The 16,812-nt window shown below is 34.3% G+C and overlaps 1 protein-coding gene across 5 annotated transcripts in view; it reads left to right on the forward strand.

Annotated features, from left to right (window-relative positions):
* Nucleotides 1–16,812, forward strand: part of LOC102801155 (protein Aster-B-like) — an 87,094-nt gene that overhangs the window by 22,914 nt on the left and 47,368 nt on the right. Inside the window, exon 1 of one of the 5 annotated variants that reach the window (XM_085499163.1) lies at nucleotides 3,211–3,612. The exons of the other annotated variants lie outside the window; for them this stretch is intronic. The gene's annotated coding sequence lies outside the window, so the exon portion shown is untranslated. Of the gene's footprint in view, nucleotides 1–3,210; nucleotides 3,613–16,812 lie in introns of those variants that run through there. 5 annotated transcript variants of the gene reach the window in all.

Here is a 16,812-nt window from a genome sequence, read left to right on the forward strand (position 1 = left end):
TATCTATAGCATAGAAGAAAATGTTTAAATGTATAGGTAGAACATAAGAATGCAAGAAAACACACAACACAACTATAAAATGAAATCACTAAATGATTACACAATAGAACATGTTACGCGCTCAAGAAATGAGTTAAAGTTAAACAGTTTAATTCCATGAGGTTCTTTAGCTTACGATAATGAACAACATGTATGTGTACAAAACATATGTGGGAACACAGTGAAACTAAACCCGCTGGGATGGTAAACATATTGTGAAATAAATGTGGCCCATATATAATATATAATGTGCAATAAATAAATGAAACAGTTTTACCTGGAATTGGTCAGTGCATTGATGTCAGTTGTTGATACACATCTTGGCGCCATTGTGGGATATGTCATGAACGGGATACTGGTGTGACTTCAATGCTTAAAGGTGGGTTAACCGCTATCTGGTGTCAGTTCAAATCATGGAGTCATGACTCAGAGATTGATTATAACAAACTACAAGTAGATGACAATGGTATTGAGTAAAGGGTAGTGTAGACTTGATTCAAGTTTCTTGGTGCTACGTCACTTTTGACTCTGCCTTAAGATGCCTGAAAGCAGCCATGGGAGTAGTTGCCATGAGAGACTGGGGAAACTTAGTTATAGTGCTATTTCTGCAGGCATTCCAAGGTATGAAAAAAAAATAACACGTCTCTGAATTAGTAAAAACTGGTCACCTGTGTATTGTTTACTTTTCCTTTACATTATAATGATTTAACTATATTTTCAGTGCGCAGGAAGTGTATACTCGAATTTATGACTAGTGCGAACCACAGACAGGAAGACTAGTAATAATCTATTACTAGTCTTACAGTGAACTGGAAGATGACTGAAACATTTGTGCACTAGGGCGGATCTACATCCATATAGTCATATTTTAATGACATAGCAAATTAAAAAGCGATGAAATGTGGTCTTTGTAGCATGAGCGAGCTCTGAAAAAAAACGAACCACTAAACATTGCGTAAGGAGGCAACAGCCTTCATCAATACGACTGTTTGGGTTAGGAATTATTGACATAAAATTGCCTGCATGACAAAGACACTTTGATTGTTTGACAAGACTGTGGCTGCAAAATTTCATTAATTACCAGGTAGAAATATGGGCTGGTACAATCCACTGCTTACTCCAGGTGTCTTCACCTGTGTCTGTGATTGGACTGTTATATTTTTAGTGAAAGGATTGTCTCTTTGTTTATCAATATGCAAATCACATTGTTCTGGTCTTGCTGGCAGTGACCTTGTGTATAAATGTTTATCATTGTGCAATAACTATTATACACTGTATGAAGGCTACCTGTTGAAGACAATCATGTGGAGCATAAAAGGCCTTCCCAGCCACCATGACTTTAAAAATGTTATTCTAACAATGTACCATAAGACAATGGACCGCAGGATTGAGATGGTGTAAGTAAAAGTGTTTGTTTGATATGGAGGAATTATTGTGTGCAACCACAGTCCCTCTGGGATAGAGGGACTGTGGTGCAACTATAGCCTGATGATGTAATACATGGTGTTGTTATTTAAATTATCATAACAATATATCTGGGTTGTGTTCGTTGTACAGCGAGTTTAGATTTAGTATATATAAAGCATGGTGACATCAGTCTATAGGCAGTTAAACTGTTAGATAATTTTTCTAATTTTTTGCTAACTAGCATGCAAACGTCTAATAACTAATATCGCTCACTGATCAGCACTAGGTCATGATCGACGAACAACACCATTATTTTATCTTTGGGTGCAAACGACGAGTTTTTGCCACTGCAAAATGTAAATAAGTGTGACAGTCTATAGAGAATTCTTTATAGTCTGAAATGATTTATGTATTGTCAGAGCATTAATCTTTTCACAGTTAGCATTCATGTATTGTAGTTTATATGTTATTTTGAAAATACAACATAAATGCCTAGGGCCACTATTGTTTAGCATTGTTGATGTAGGAGGTTTCTATTTCAACAAGTTTTACAGTGTATGTCACCTTGCTTCAGTGACCATAAGTAACTAGGAGTATAGAGTTAAAAAATCTATTTTTACCTCCCAGCTTGGAGTGACTGGAAAGTTATGGGTAAAACTTCTCAAACCTCACCAGGTGTTAGTCTACAAGCATTTCAGGGGATTAATAGGAATGCAGTTGTTAGTTTAAGAAGGAAATTACATTTTTCCCTTCATTTTTCTTTAGGTTTATGCTTCACTTCAGAGAGGTATTTGGTGTAAATTTAGGGAAAAAACTTCAGCCCTCCCAAAACAATCTTACAAGAAAAATGAGACAAAGCTATATTAATTAAAAAAAAAAAAAAATATGTACAGTTGAAAAAAAAATGTCTAGTGAAAGAAGAACAAAAAGATTTACACACTCGACTTTTCTGTCCCCTTGACGTTGTATTAGGCCCTGAAATGCCACATTTATCTGATGACAGTTTTGAATGTATTATGGTACATTTTATATGATATAGCAATTTTACCATTATTTCCTAATTTATATAAGTAGGTGTTGAAATATTGTTCAGGTTTTCATTGTGTTCCATAGAGACTGCTGTTGAATTGAAAATTATTATTTTTTAGTTCCTCTAAAAAACGTTTGTAATAATGATTAAATGCATGTTTACTAGTACAACATAATTAGGTATATGAAACATTTGTCACAAAGTCTCAATATGTTCAATTCAAGTTTGAATTGCCTCAGGGGAAAAAAAACCACCAGACATAATGCTTTAGTTTTCTGTAATACAATCACTGGAGCAGGAATGAAAACATAAGCCTGCTGCTGGGTGAATACTGTAATCTGATTGGTGGAGAGAGCAGTCAGACCATTCTTATTTGCATATTTGTGCAGTGTTGTGAAGTTTCTGTTTCTGGCGTGATGTTTACATTCCAAAGGGCCCTATTATGTCTTCAGAGATAAATGATGCATTATTTTTATCAGTATAGACAGACACAGCAGTATTCACATGCGTTCTTATTGAAGAGATCAGGAGAGGTTAAAAGTGGATTCCAGCTGTACATGTACATGTGTAAATGTACTTAGCTAGTACATGTACGAGTACATTATGTTGAATTATTATTAAATAATTGTATATGTTACACAGTTAACAAAATACATCAGTTTATCAGACTCAAATTTGAAATTTCGTGCATCAGTATGTTTACTGAAATATTTTTTGTTTTAACTTTTCCCTAAAGTAGCTATAGGTATAGAATGTCACATAGAAACAATACTTCCTGCACAAATGAAAAATACTTCCACTTAAGGGGTATCTAAACTTTGCCCTCGCAATATGGCCTCACTAACTCTCTTTGATTTTCCATTGATGTCTTGACATTTGTCATTCTGAGCTGTATCATGTGATGTTCGGCAGTCCAGTGTATAACGCACGGATTGCCAGCAGTTAGATTTCTGCAATCTCTGGATATGACTGTAACTGTAACCACAGTGCATTGGAATAACCTAGTTTGGTGGAGTGAAACTGTGGGATTTTATTTTTTCTAAAAATACCTATAGCCTGTATCAGTAGAGTAGTATTTATAGATCACAGGAAACCTATGTTGTGTGTATAACTGTAAAGTCTGGGCTCTGTGTTGGGTAAGTTTATTGTTTATAAATTATCACTGCTGTGTTGGTTATCTCATCTCCAAATATCTTGCTACATGTCACTTCAGAATTGCACTACTTGTGTTACACCTGACTGATTAAGTTCACAAGTTCACTGTCGTGTATGTTTACAATTTATACCTGTGTCTGTGTGCATTGTATACCCTATATACAATGTAATGTACATGCATGTGTTCTTGTGCTCTTATTATAAAATCTTTTTTGACCTGTAAATTTGAACTTCTTGTCTTTCAATCAGTCAATTAAAACACATTTAAGGAGGTGTACACTGAATTTAAAATTATTTATGGATCCAGAATTAGAAATTAATCTGAATTCTTGTGGTAGATTATGTTATTATTATTTTGCCAGGTTTTTAAGTATTTCTGAGTCTGGATATTTTGCTTTGTGACATAGTGGTGATGTTATAAATTATATTTATAATTTGAAATTCAACAGTAATATTATTTTTATGAAACTTTTCTCCTTTAGTGCATTGCACACTCTAGATGCAAAACTTTACTTTGTTTCAAAACTGCCAAAATTTTGATGCAAACATTTTTTTTTCTTACCATAGATATTAATGTGGAACCAGATAATCATTTCATTTTGGAGATTCTAAAAAAAAAAAAGAATTTATTTTGTGAAATTGACAAAAGATGACTTTTTCTTCAACAGGTTAATAATATTTAAATATTGTGGATTCTTTGTAATGGTTTTATAACCTCCACATGAGGTTACTATTTGTTTAGAGATTTGCTTTCCTCCATATGTGACATTCTTGGACAAGTACATGGAGTACATGTCTATTTTTAGCATATCCTAACACTAGTAATATTATCCCTTGTTCACATATTAGCTTTTTTTCAGAAGACCTCCTGTTTGTTGACATTCGTTTTATAATTGATAGTTTTTTTTTTGACGTGTTTACCTGTGAACCCAACTTTGCTGTTTGAACTATAATGTATTGTTAACACATTGACAACCATTGTGCCCAATAGCATACTCAAAACCACATGTGGTTCAATTCAGTAGCTATCAGGGTGTGTATAAAGTATTAGTTTACATTATTTAGCAATGACACTTTTTTGTTCTATTTTTACAAATACGAATACTAAGGATTAAGTTGAGGTATACCTGCCAGTCAGGTACATGTATATTTATCTCCAGAGATGAGCTACTCAAGAAGGATTAATTAAGGTAGCAGGGTAGTTTATTGGCATGAAAAATGTAAACACCTATAATCGAAATAAAATTTACAAGAAACCATACAATCTTTATATGTTTGGAAAGCCCTTGACTGGTACTTTTCTGATAATAATATTTTGTGAACATTGTGTTTGTTTTAGCGTCGTGTGATTCTGAAAATCAGCGTGGCTGTTAATTAACTAACTTCGCTAAAACTTTAAATGTCATTTCTACAGTTATACATGCGATCAAAAAATACAGATGTGAATAAGTCTCTTGTTTGTAAACTAGTACATTTGGATTTAGTCGTTTGATGATTGGACAGATTCTTCAAACTAATTTCTATAACTTTGCACATTAGGTGAATTACTTTTTCTTAGGTAGAAGCCTATCCAGTTGAAAATACCCATAATTTTTCTATTCTGTAATAAATTGTACCTCTAGTCAATGTAACAGCCTAATTTTTTTTTTAAATGGTTATAGTTTGTGTGGTCATTCCATCTCACAGAATGGTTTCAATCATAAATGTCTATGGTGGAGATATTATGCCATATCTCAAATTGTAGACTACATGGTGACAGTGACAAATTCATATCTTCTGATTGGTAGGGTTCTTTTTGAGTAATAATATTTGGTAAATTTTCTGTAAATGCAGTGCAACACACAAAAGAATGTTTTATGTTACATAAAACTATAGCCCCCTAATGATTGTTCACAAATAAATCAACAAACATTACCATGCATTCTCAAAATTAGATTATGCTTCTTTCTACATTAAAGCATTCTCGGGTTTAAACTTAAGCAAGGAGGGTTTCATTTCTAAACAATTTTATAACCTTGCAAAGTGGGTCTTTAGTGCTAATTCATCCTACTGTAGTCATGGTTGATGTAAGCCGAGCTATTTATCATGTCTATGTACTAACCACTGACATAATGTGTTTGACTCAACAGTTTTTAAAGCCTTCTAAATATAGAATTATTTATGGATGTGTATTTGAACTGGTGGATAAAACACTTTAAATTACGCTGTCCTGGATTAAAATGAGACAAATTGTAGCATTTTATAAATATTTTACATTGAAAATAAGTGCCCTCATAGTTCAAGCCCTGCCTCATCCATATCATTGTTATTAAATTATTTTAGATTAGTTGTGTTACTTTATGTTTCTCATATTGGACTTCACTCAAACATTGTTTTTGTGTACGTTCCAAATAAAATATCCTATTCTATCCTACTTATAGTTGACAGAAAAGTGATGAGCAGAAAATGTTTGTCAATGTTGTTTCCTTCTTGTGTTTACAATACAGGGATTGAAATAGAATTTTTTTTCCCTGCATGCACAGTGTGCATGTTGAAGTTGAAATTTAGCTGCACTAAGTATTGTTTTAAAGTTTTAATAAAATTTACGGGTTCTCGATTGATGTGATCGCGAAAGAATTAGCTTTTTTTAGTTGTCTTACAATATTGGTTGAACTTAATTTAGGCTTAGTGAATATAATGAGAAGATGTGTTAATATCTACATGCACAGTGTGCACATTATATTTTGAGTTTACTTGCACTAGGCAATAATATAATATGTGCATAGTGCAGTGTGCACAAGGGTATTTCAACCCCTGCAATAACAAGTTTTATTTATATTTTTCAAACTTGGATATCAAGTATACATGTGTATATAGCTAGTGTGGGATCTCAGCGAAATAGACCATTTTCCTTACACTGCGAGAATCACGCGTTATGCGTGAAATCATGCTCGTGAAATCGAACGTAAAAACAGGACAAACAAAGGTCATAGCGTCGTAGTCGCGTCAAACATCGCGTGGGATTCGACAAACGCGAAAGTATTTCGGGGACATTTTCATGCTTAATAATGTGCTGTCCACATTTGATGATAGGCAATTTTGATTAAGTAAGGGTATTCGGAAGCAATATTCCTCTGTTGAAGATCGACCGGTCAATGTAAGCTACGAAATAAAGAAATTCTAGTTCAAAATCAAATCGTTCGATTTTTGCGGCAGACGTTCGACGCGCGTCTTTCATGCATCTCGCGAGATCTCGCAATTGTACGGAAAATCACCTATTGATTACAGCCTGTCTTGCATGTAGATTTTGAAAGATGCATTTATATGCAAGTAGGTCAAAATATACCTGTAACTTAACAATTTTCATCCGGTGGTTACTAGTAGTTTTTATCTAATCATCTTCAGACTCGGAAAGCATGGATTTTCAAAATAGAAAAAAAAATGTGTTAGACATAAAAGTATGTGTGTAGAATGACGACATTTGCTCTGATGATCATGAAACCAGATGTCAATAATATACTTTTCAAAACCTTGAGATTAATATATTACAATGTATTTTTAAGTGCAAAATGTTTCACACGTATTAATACATACCCCAGCAATTATATAATTTATATTCTGAATCAAATAACCAATGGTCAATGTTGTAAACACATAACAAATACCTTAGTAGAGTTTGTATCAAGATATTTATGATTTTCAACAGGAATGGTTTTATTAGGTGCACTATGTTTATTATTATTACGATTACTTGTACATTCCGGCATCAAGCCATCCTATATCCAGTAGTGTTGATATAATGTTATCAGAGCCCAAGAGATGTGCAGATTGTTTTTACTTGCATATTCTATTAGTGCAATCATTATATACAAGGACAGCAAAAAAAAATTATGTGTTTTCAGTAACTGGCTTAACAAATTGAATAGGCAGGTAGGGTTTTTTCAATGTATTTTAGGTCCCCTCCCAATGGATTTTCTTTTAACAGGTTATTGCTATAACAATCATGCTTCTTCTCCTTTTTCTTCTTCTTTAGTCCATAGCTTCAGGAGGCTGTTGGTGCACTCATGACCAGACGCACCTCCTCCAGCCCTTTCTGTCATCAGCAAGATAGTAAAGCTGCTCTCCATTCTCTGTTCATTCATTTATGTCATCTTCCCATTCTCTTCTTGGCCGTTCTCTGTTTCTTCATCCTTCAACCTTCCCTTGCATAATACGTTTTGTTAGACTGTTTTTCCTCATGCTTATTCTATTGGATTTCCTGAGTCATGTTTTTGTTATTCACTACATCAAAAGAAATAAAAAACAAAATTAATTTTTGGCCAATTTGCATAAAATAAAAATTGAGTTTAGCCAAAAATATAAATAATATAGATACAAAATTATTTTGTTTGCGACCTTAACCATCTATAGTTCTGTGTCAGAATGAAGCTGAATAAAAATTAGATACTTTCCTTATTTATATGTTCCACATTTCATCTACTGGAAACTCTTAAACTAATTTTACTAAACTCATTTTAACACATGGATTTCGTTAACTGTAAATATTTATAAATTTAGTTTAAAATAAGAGATTGATTCCTTATAAGGACTCTTATTTATGCGCTAACTCGGACAATGCTCAGTTCATTTTAAAATTATTTTCATCTACACTATGTTAAATTAACTGTTGCTGTTATTGGTAGGATGGTTTTTAGCTTCCATGTGTGTGGAGCACACAAGAGAGATAATGAGTTTGGTGTGTCAGTCTGTTTGTCTGTCTCTGTGTAAGAAAATTTTATCAAATTTGGTACATATGTACCATGGGATATTGCGCAGACATGATTAGTTTTAGGGCCCTATCTGTGCATATTAATTTGCTAATTTGCATTTTAATTATCTCATTTAAGTCTGCGTCTGCAAAATCTCATAAACTTAAAAGCGGATTTTGATCAAATTTGGTACCTTGGGATAAGTGCAAACATGATTAGCTTTAGGGCCATGTCCATACATATTAATTAACTAATTTGCATATTATCTTGTTTCAGCTTGTGTAAGCAAAATTGCTATATAATGATGCTGAGCATCTGCTGGTTGGTGATCTTTACCTTTAATGACATTGCTCTTTCACTGCCTATTGGGAATTTTCAGCAATAATTGCACATATTCTGTATTCACATGGGAGCTTTGCAGAGTTTAACTTTCATTAACTGCCATTAACTGCTGAGTTTCTAAAAAAAAAAAAATTAATGCATTTACTGTATTTGCCTTATTAGAAGTGCATCTCCAATAGAAGCAAATATAAACAATCACACGTGTAGTATAATGAATCATCAAAATATTGTAACCATAGAAATATGCCTGTAACTTTATACATGTAAGTGAATGTGCTACCAATAGAGAACATACAGTTCATTACATAGTTATATTTAAGTTAGATATAATAAATCTGTTTTTGAATTTGAAAAATTGCATACTTTGCTTCTTCTTAAATTCCCACGTTTCTCCCATTCTATTCTCTTGAGCAGCCAATTATAAACAAAATACTGAGAGAAGTGAAAAAACATGTTTATTTCTGCTTCAAAACTTGCCTTAATTGCACCTTACATAAGGACCCATATGGTGATGTCCATATGGCAAGGCTGCCCTTTGTATCTTTCAGCATGTAATGAATAAATGTTGTGGTTCTCGATTCCCTAATGGAAAAGTGAAATTTTTTCAATCATTGTTTTGAGGCAGAGAATATAATATAATGTGTAATTATGAAAGGAGAAATGCTGATTATTCCCAGCTGTGACTATAATGAGGCTAAAAAAAATTGTTTTTGATCCTGAAATATCATGAGCATCCCCTTTTGAACTGATGTGCACTAACCAAAAACAAATCCTTGATTTTTCTTTTGCCTAATGATTAGATTTGCTTTAATGAACAGTTTTGCAGGTTGCTGGTACATGTGGATTTCTCATTTGAAGTTGTCATGATATCCATCATTTTGCAGTACAGTCAAACCTTTGTAGTTTTGTACAATGACCAATCAAGGGTTTTTATTAAATGGTATTTATAGAAAGTTTCTCTATATATGTAGATTGGATTACATAAAAACAAGTTAGATCTGAGGGAATTAAAAAATTGTTTTCAAAACTAATTATTAATAATCTTCAATAAAACAATAAAACAGGTGGGCTTTATATACAGGTTGCTACGCCATGCTTTGGGACTTTTATTTTTATATAGAGGTAGACACAGGTTTGTCTCTAATTTTGAATTAAAAATAATTATCTTTCATGATGTATATGTTGTATTATATTGTAGCATTATCAATACCAGTTAATTTTATGACGTCATTGCAGCAGATTATTCGCGATAATGTATTACATTATTGAGCATCAAGGCCCTGTCCCATGGATATGAATACAATGTTGATTTCGAAAACGAATAAAGAAGAAACTATTGAAAAAGAAGAAATATTGTTAGATAACAAGTAATTAATACGCCAATCGACATCAAATAAAACGGTCCATAACCAATAACAGGGGATTTCAATATCGAAATCAGACAATATTTTGAAGGCATCAATGTCTGCTCTGTACGTAACGCGCGTTTGGTCGAAGCGTTCCATCTAGTACGCGCGCTTCTAGATTCCGCGACTGATGCTGCTGTCCTGGTGGCCTCCTGATTAGTTCACCTTATCGTGTTGTTGAAGTGAGGCTAACCGAGGATAATTTATCCAAGCAAATGCGATAAACGAAATGGGGGTACAAGGTATGTCTATGAGTACAGAGAGATGAATTCGTTCTGTTTTTGTACTACAAAATTTGCGAAACGAGATCGACGAAAGACCGACGTGATTCTTATTTCCTCGGCGTCGACTCCCGGTAATTGTAACAGTCCGGGCACAGTTTGTATAAATAAATGAAAGTATCCGTGTTCCCAGGTGTGTATCTGTTTATTCATACAGTGAGATTAAAATCACTGTTGGTTCTCCTTCTAGGATGGCTAACCCCCACTGGCTTTCCGGTCATGTTCGTTCGCCCGCTATGCTACGCTTTGCTTCATAGTATTCGTCAAATCCCCGCTTTCCTGTGAAATTTAAAATAACTATTACACAGAAAGAACAGTTGTCAATAATATCTACCTTGATTGTTTGAAAAAAACTAGTGGGATGGGGGTAACGATGCAACTACGTACATGTGCCCAGGTACGCATCCCTATGCACAGTCGATCCAGCTGGACCACAGCGGCGATCTAGCGTAGTGTAGTGCAAGCAGCGGTGGACACCGTTACGACGTACCAGTCCCCGGTACCAGTCACGGTGTGCCGTTCGCTTGGGCGATCAATGTAATGCTACTCCACATCACACATCAGTCACTCATTCACTCGCAATGTAAATGAGTTCAATACAATTATATTTGATGGTTTAAAACTAGTTTCTTCCTTAGTTTGCCATATGAGATTGTGGAAACAATTTCCAGAAAGAAATTTTAAATTATTCAGATTCACGGGCCAGTGACTTTGAAACTCTTCCGTTCACTGTAGATTTTTCTCCAAATTTTTCCGCTTTTTAGAGGCAGCAAATACACTGGTAATGCCAACGCTACAAAATAATAACAATAATGAACTTCCCGACAACCCATAATGGACTCAAGCACACTTTGTGCTCCATATATGTACTCAGTTTACGCCTCGTACATATATGTCGCACAAAGTGAACTTTCGCCCATTATGGGTTGTCGGGTCGTTCATTATTGTTTAAATAATCTTTATTAACTTGTAATATCTCCTGGAGAAGATAAAAATGATCATACATAACAAAACAAATAAAGAAAAAGAAAACAACCACAAACCACAATTACCATAAAGCTTGTTGACCCATATCCTTCATGGTCTGCAGCTCATTTGTGTTTTCTCCATCCCCTTTATAGCTGTCAATGGTGAGTTGATAAGACCACCACAGTATCTTTCTGATTCTGTATCAATGTTCGTTAAACTCGAACTGGAAGTCAACAGCCTACAGTGTACATACATTACATATATGTGTGTCATTTCAAAGATCACTTTCCCATTTAACATAGGATACTTGCAATGAAATGCTACAGCCTACATGTTTATTGGTATATGTGTGTTATTTCAAAGAGTGCTGGCCCATTTACATACACATTGCAGTTATATGCTGCAAGTCAACAGCCTACATGGTTATTGGTATATGTGTGTTATTTCAAAGAGTGCTGGCCCCATTTACATACACATTGCGGTTATATGCTGCAAGTCAACAGCCAACATGGTTATTGGTACGTGTGTGTTATTTTAAAAGATGCTGGCCTATTTACATACACATTGCAGTTATATGCTGCAAGTCAACATCCTACATGGTTATTGGTACATGTACGTATGTGTATAATTGCTGCAAGTCAATGCCCTACAAACATGTGTCATTTCAACGAGTTCAGGAAACTCTGCAAATGATATGCTGGAAGTAATTATGATAGGCCATGCTGTGTGTGACTATAAATAAGGTCGGTAAATTGGAAGATAATAACATCGCAATAGATTTCAACTATATGACTATTAAAATAATTTATCTTGCTGTGAACATTGAATCAATTCAAATAGGATAACTCCAAGATGACCTCATAGCGGCGGAGTTGTCATCGGCATACGGCAGTCGGCCATAGCGTTTCATTTTTTACAAACGTACGTCTACCCATGAGCCTTTGTTGTCTTAGCTTGTGTTGTTATTGCCACTTGGGACTCAATTCCCGCATATGGGCAGGTGACAAACCCCCTCCCCCCCTCCGCTTTGAGCCTTACTGTATTCACTAGTTCTACATGTACTTTCGGTACTATGTAACATTTTGATGAACTTATCTCAAGAAGACATGGTGTTATTTAATGAATAAGCTACCTTAACATCTTGTTTTATAAGGTACATGTAAGAAAGGAGAAACAACAATTATTTTTCCATCAGCAGTTTTAAAGAGCGGTGGTCATCGTGACGCATCCTGTTCGATATGGGACTCATAGCGACGTACACAACACAAGTAAAATACATCGTTTGTTTACATGAAAATCGAACACGCAACGACCACCGCCTTTTAACACTGACGTATGCTGCCGCCTGCAGGGCAGGTATCAGAGCATACTTGTAACCCTTATGTGTTGCAGCTGCTACAACAGACATAATAGCTATCATAGTCAGGCTTAGCAACTGACGCAACTGGTATAGCGTGTTAGATAACTTCCAATGAACATCAGCATGCACTTATTGTTGGTGCTGGGACTGTTCCAGCTGCTGGTAATGTTGCTAATGTTGGGGTTCTGAGAGATTGCCTGTGAGATAATCTTTTAATAGTCCAAAAGGTATTACATGTACTTCTGCATTTGATATGAGATGGAGATACTTTGGTGCTACATTTTGTCAGCTTCTTGAAAATTAAAGAATATCAAAGGTCATACAATGTAGCTTATGGCCTTTTAATATATCAACAAGAGAAAAAAGAAGATGCAGTCCGGAAACAGAGACTTGTGAATTAATCTCTGTACGTGTATGCGTCTGTCAGCCTGCTCCTGTATCTCGGACATGCCTGGGCCAATCACATTCTTACTTCACACACACATGCATATGATACATGTATATAAGCACGTTTCATGATCTGATTAAATATAGTAATGTCATTCTAATGTTAAAAATTTATCAAAATCTTCAATTGCAGAACCAGATCTTTGTTGTGTGATGGATTCACACTTGGTACATACATTGGACATTATAGGACTTTGGTGCACCATTTTTGATTTTAAGATCAGGTTCAAATTGATCAATTTGTAACCATTTTGTTGTGGTTCCAGAACCATGTCTTTGAAATATCTTCAAACTTTATATAGTACATCATGCAACATCATCTGGCACCATAATGTTTTTTTCCCAGATCAGATTCAAAATGTCCAAATGCAAATTCTGTTCTAGATCCATGTGACGTACATTTACTAATCGCATTCAAATTTTATAATTACTTAAAACATGTCATTTGTTTCATGTTCTGATTCAAAATGTCTGACTCATTTTAGTTTTGTTTATTATTCAACCAACAGAGACTTGTTGATCGGTGATTCAGACATTCTAGTTACTAGGCATGCTACTACAGCAACCTAATACATAATTGAAAACTTTACATATAGGCAAATACAGTAGTGCATATGCCATACCATTGTTTGTCTGAGGGATTACCTGCTAGCTAGTTTCTCTATTGTGCATTTTTTGACTATACCGACTATTCAAAACATCATTTTTTTAGATTTTTAAAGCAAATGATCTGGAATTGCAGAGAATGTTTGTAACACTGTAGGCTAGATAATCATGTCTTGAGTTTTCTATACCTGCCTTTGTTCTTCAGGTATGACCAAATAACTACTGACTTGCTACAAACAACAGATTGTCGGTGGCTTGTCTGTATTTGTTTACTTGTAGCTTGGAAACAAGGCAGATAAAAAGGAACCGACAGATGATCATTCGGCCTACTGCATTGATGTTGAAACAGGAAGTAATAATAAGGGATATTACTTCTGCATTTGATGTCAAGAGTGAGACCCAAATTGTGAAGTGCAAGAAGTGTTCTCCTTACACGAAAATGCAACTGAGCAAATTTTCATTTTTCTTATTATAGTAAATTAAGTTATTAATATTAATTATATATTAGTTTAAATTAAAAGTTGCTCATTAAGTAGACACATGTATACTGTCAGTTTCATGAAAATGATTTGTGAAGCTGAACTTCTGGGGATTTGACATTGCCAATAATATACAACAAACAACATCAGGAAAAAACAATACCACACACAGACTTTCAGTCTCAAAATAAGTTTCAAAAATATTGTCCTAAATGGCAACTAGCGATATGGGACATTTCTAATTATTTATGTGTAAAATGGTAAATTCAACAGAAAACACTCGGGCCATTTTAGGACATTTTGAAAAAATACAAATTACTGATATTCGGTAAGCAATCTGTATCAGTGCCTCCTATTGCAGTACTACATGTACTGTAAATGCATTAATTATTCACTGGGTTTTAATTTTGCTATTTTTTCTGATAACTAAAATTCGCTAAGTTAAATCTACATGAACCTGTAAAATAATAATAAGTATGCACTTATATAGCGCCATATATCCAAAATAAATGTTCATAGGCGCTTTACAAGACAAAAAATAAATAAAAATATTAAATCATGAATAAAACATTAATAGCAACAACAAAGAAAAACTACTGAGTTTCAAAAGTCTGTTTAAAAAGATGAGTTTTAAGTTTCTTCTTAAAAATGTCAATATTGTCAGATAGTTTGATATGTAGAGGTAGTTCATTCCATAAGGCAGGTGCAGCATGGCAGATGGCGCGTTGACCGTAAGATTTAGTATTAATTTTCGGAACGTTCAGGAGAAGATTATTAGTGGAGCGTAGACTGCGGGTAGGTTTGTAAGATGCAAACAGTTCACAAATGTATGATGGTAGGGTGTTGTGAATTGCACGAAAGGCGATTAACATGATCTTGAAATTAATGCGTTGTTGAACAGGAAGCCAGTGTAAGTTGTAAAGAACTTCAGTGATATGGTCAAATTTCTTGGTCCTTGTGATGAGGCGTGCCGCAGTATTTTGAACGAGTTGGAGCATAAATAACAATAAGACGCATTGTTTTCTTGACAGATTTGTGAAATTCAAACACAGTGAATATGCTCAAAACATCATAATAGTAAAAATAAATGTCAGTGAAAATAAAGGGTTTTACAGTATAAGTTGTCTGTCAGTGCACTCCATTTCAATGGTAGCGTATATCATTTTATGATGAGATTAGTATAAATCAAAAGTCAAAGAAAGATTGAAATGAATTGTGCTGAGGTTAAATGTCTTGACCCTTACAATGATTTTACAATACTGAGGTGTGTATTGAACTAATTCATGCTGAGGGACCATCTCAAATTATCGCATTGATGAGGTGAAAAGCTGTTTCGTCATAATCCTTGTCTGGAAATTCGGAGAATACTTGATTAGACAAAACAAATGTTTTTAAAGAGTCAACATGTTTTGTTTTTTTTCATTTATTATTTACTGAGAGCTATTCCACATTACTATGCATAGAATATAAATAGTTTATCATCATTTGGAATCTATTTTCCCTCAAGAGTGTATTAATCAGTGATAGTTCTTTTTCCCTGTATTTTGTAAGTAATTCATGATGAACTCAATTTTCTGGGCTCATAATAGACATATTGTCCAGAGTCATATTTCAGAATCCTGTGGACCAATTCCGTTCATTCTTTGAATGTGCCTAGTACCTTATGTGGGACATATGCACATGCAGTGACTTAGCGATTCGATTCAAAATGGCCGACTGGCAGCCATCTTGTTTTTTGAAAATGTTGTATATATACATGTTAGGATACATGTCCATGATGATTTATTTCGCAATTGGATCAAAGATGGTAGACTGGCAGGCATCTTGTTTTTGTTTTTTATGCAGTATCTTGGACGTGCTCTATCAGTTTTCATTCAAGTTTGGCACATACATGTACTTTATACATGTTAGGATGCATGTCCATGACAATTTGTTTCAAAATTTGGTCAATGACGGCCGATTGACAGCCATCTGACTTTTTGGCCTTACTACCGTTAAAGTCCTATTATAAACCGCGGTTTATATTACAATGTATCACTTTAAAAATTGGGATCAAAAGCTCAAGTTCGGGGTGCGGTTTCTATTATGTACATATTGCAATCACTAAATGGGCGTGGTCATTTTTTGTCCACAACACATGCACAAAACAAACAATACACCGTACAATCACTTGAATAGGCGTCGGGGAAGAGTGAAAGGCCTTATTTTGGGTCTAAAATAGGCGTTACGAAATGTTGAAAAATTAGTCAATCAAAAAAAAATTCCACATGATACAAAAAATACTCAGTATTTTTAATGTAATATGCATTTATTTTTTTAATTTTCTTGGTAACGAAAAGTATATTCTAACAGAAGTTTCAAATAAAAACACGAATGCACTGCTTAGTAGCAAATGATCACATAACGGTAGCTCGATCCGGCCATGCTGCGGGTCACAAGTGAATAACTTACTTGTTTTCGAAGTGTTGATATTAGTGATTATTATTTAGTAGTGATTACAATAACGCACGAAAAATAAATTCGTTGAATTGTTATAAAATGCAAGTAAAATTCAACTTAGTTTC

Source organism: Saccoglossus kowalevskii, chromosome 5, assembly GCF_978046115.1.
Source record: "Saccoglossus kowalevskii chromosome 5, keSacKowa6.1, whole genome shotgun sequence".
Lineage (NCBI taxonomy): Eukaryota > Metazoa > Hemichordata > Enteropneusta > Harrimaniidae > Saccoglossus > Saccoglossus kowalevskii.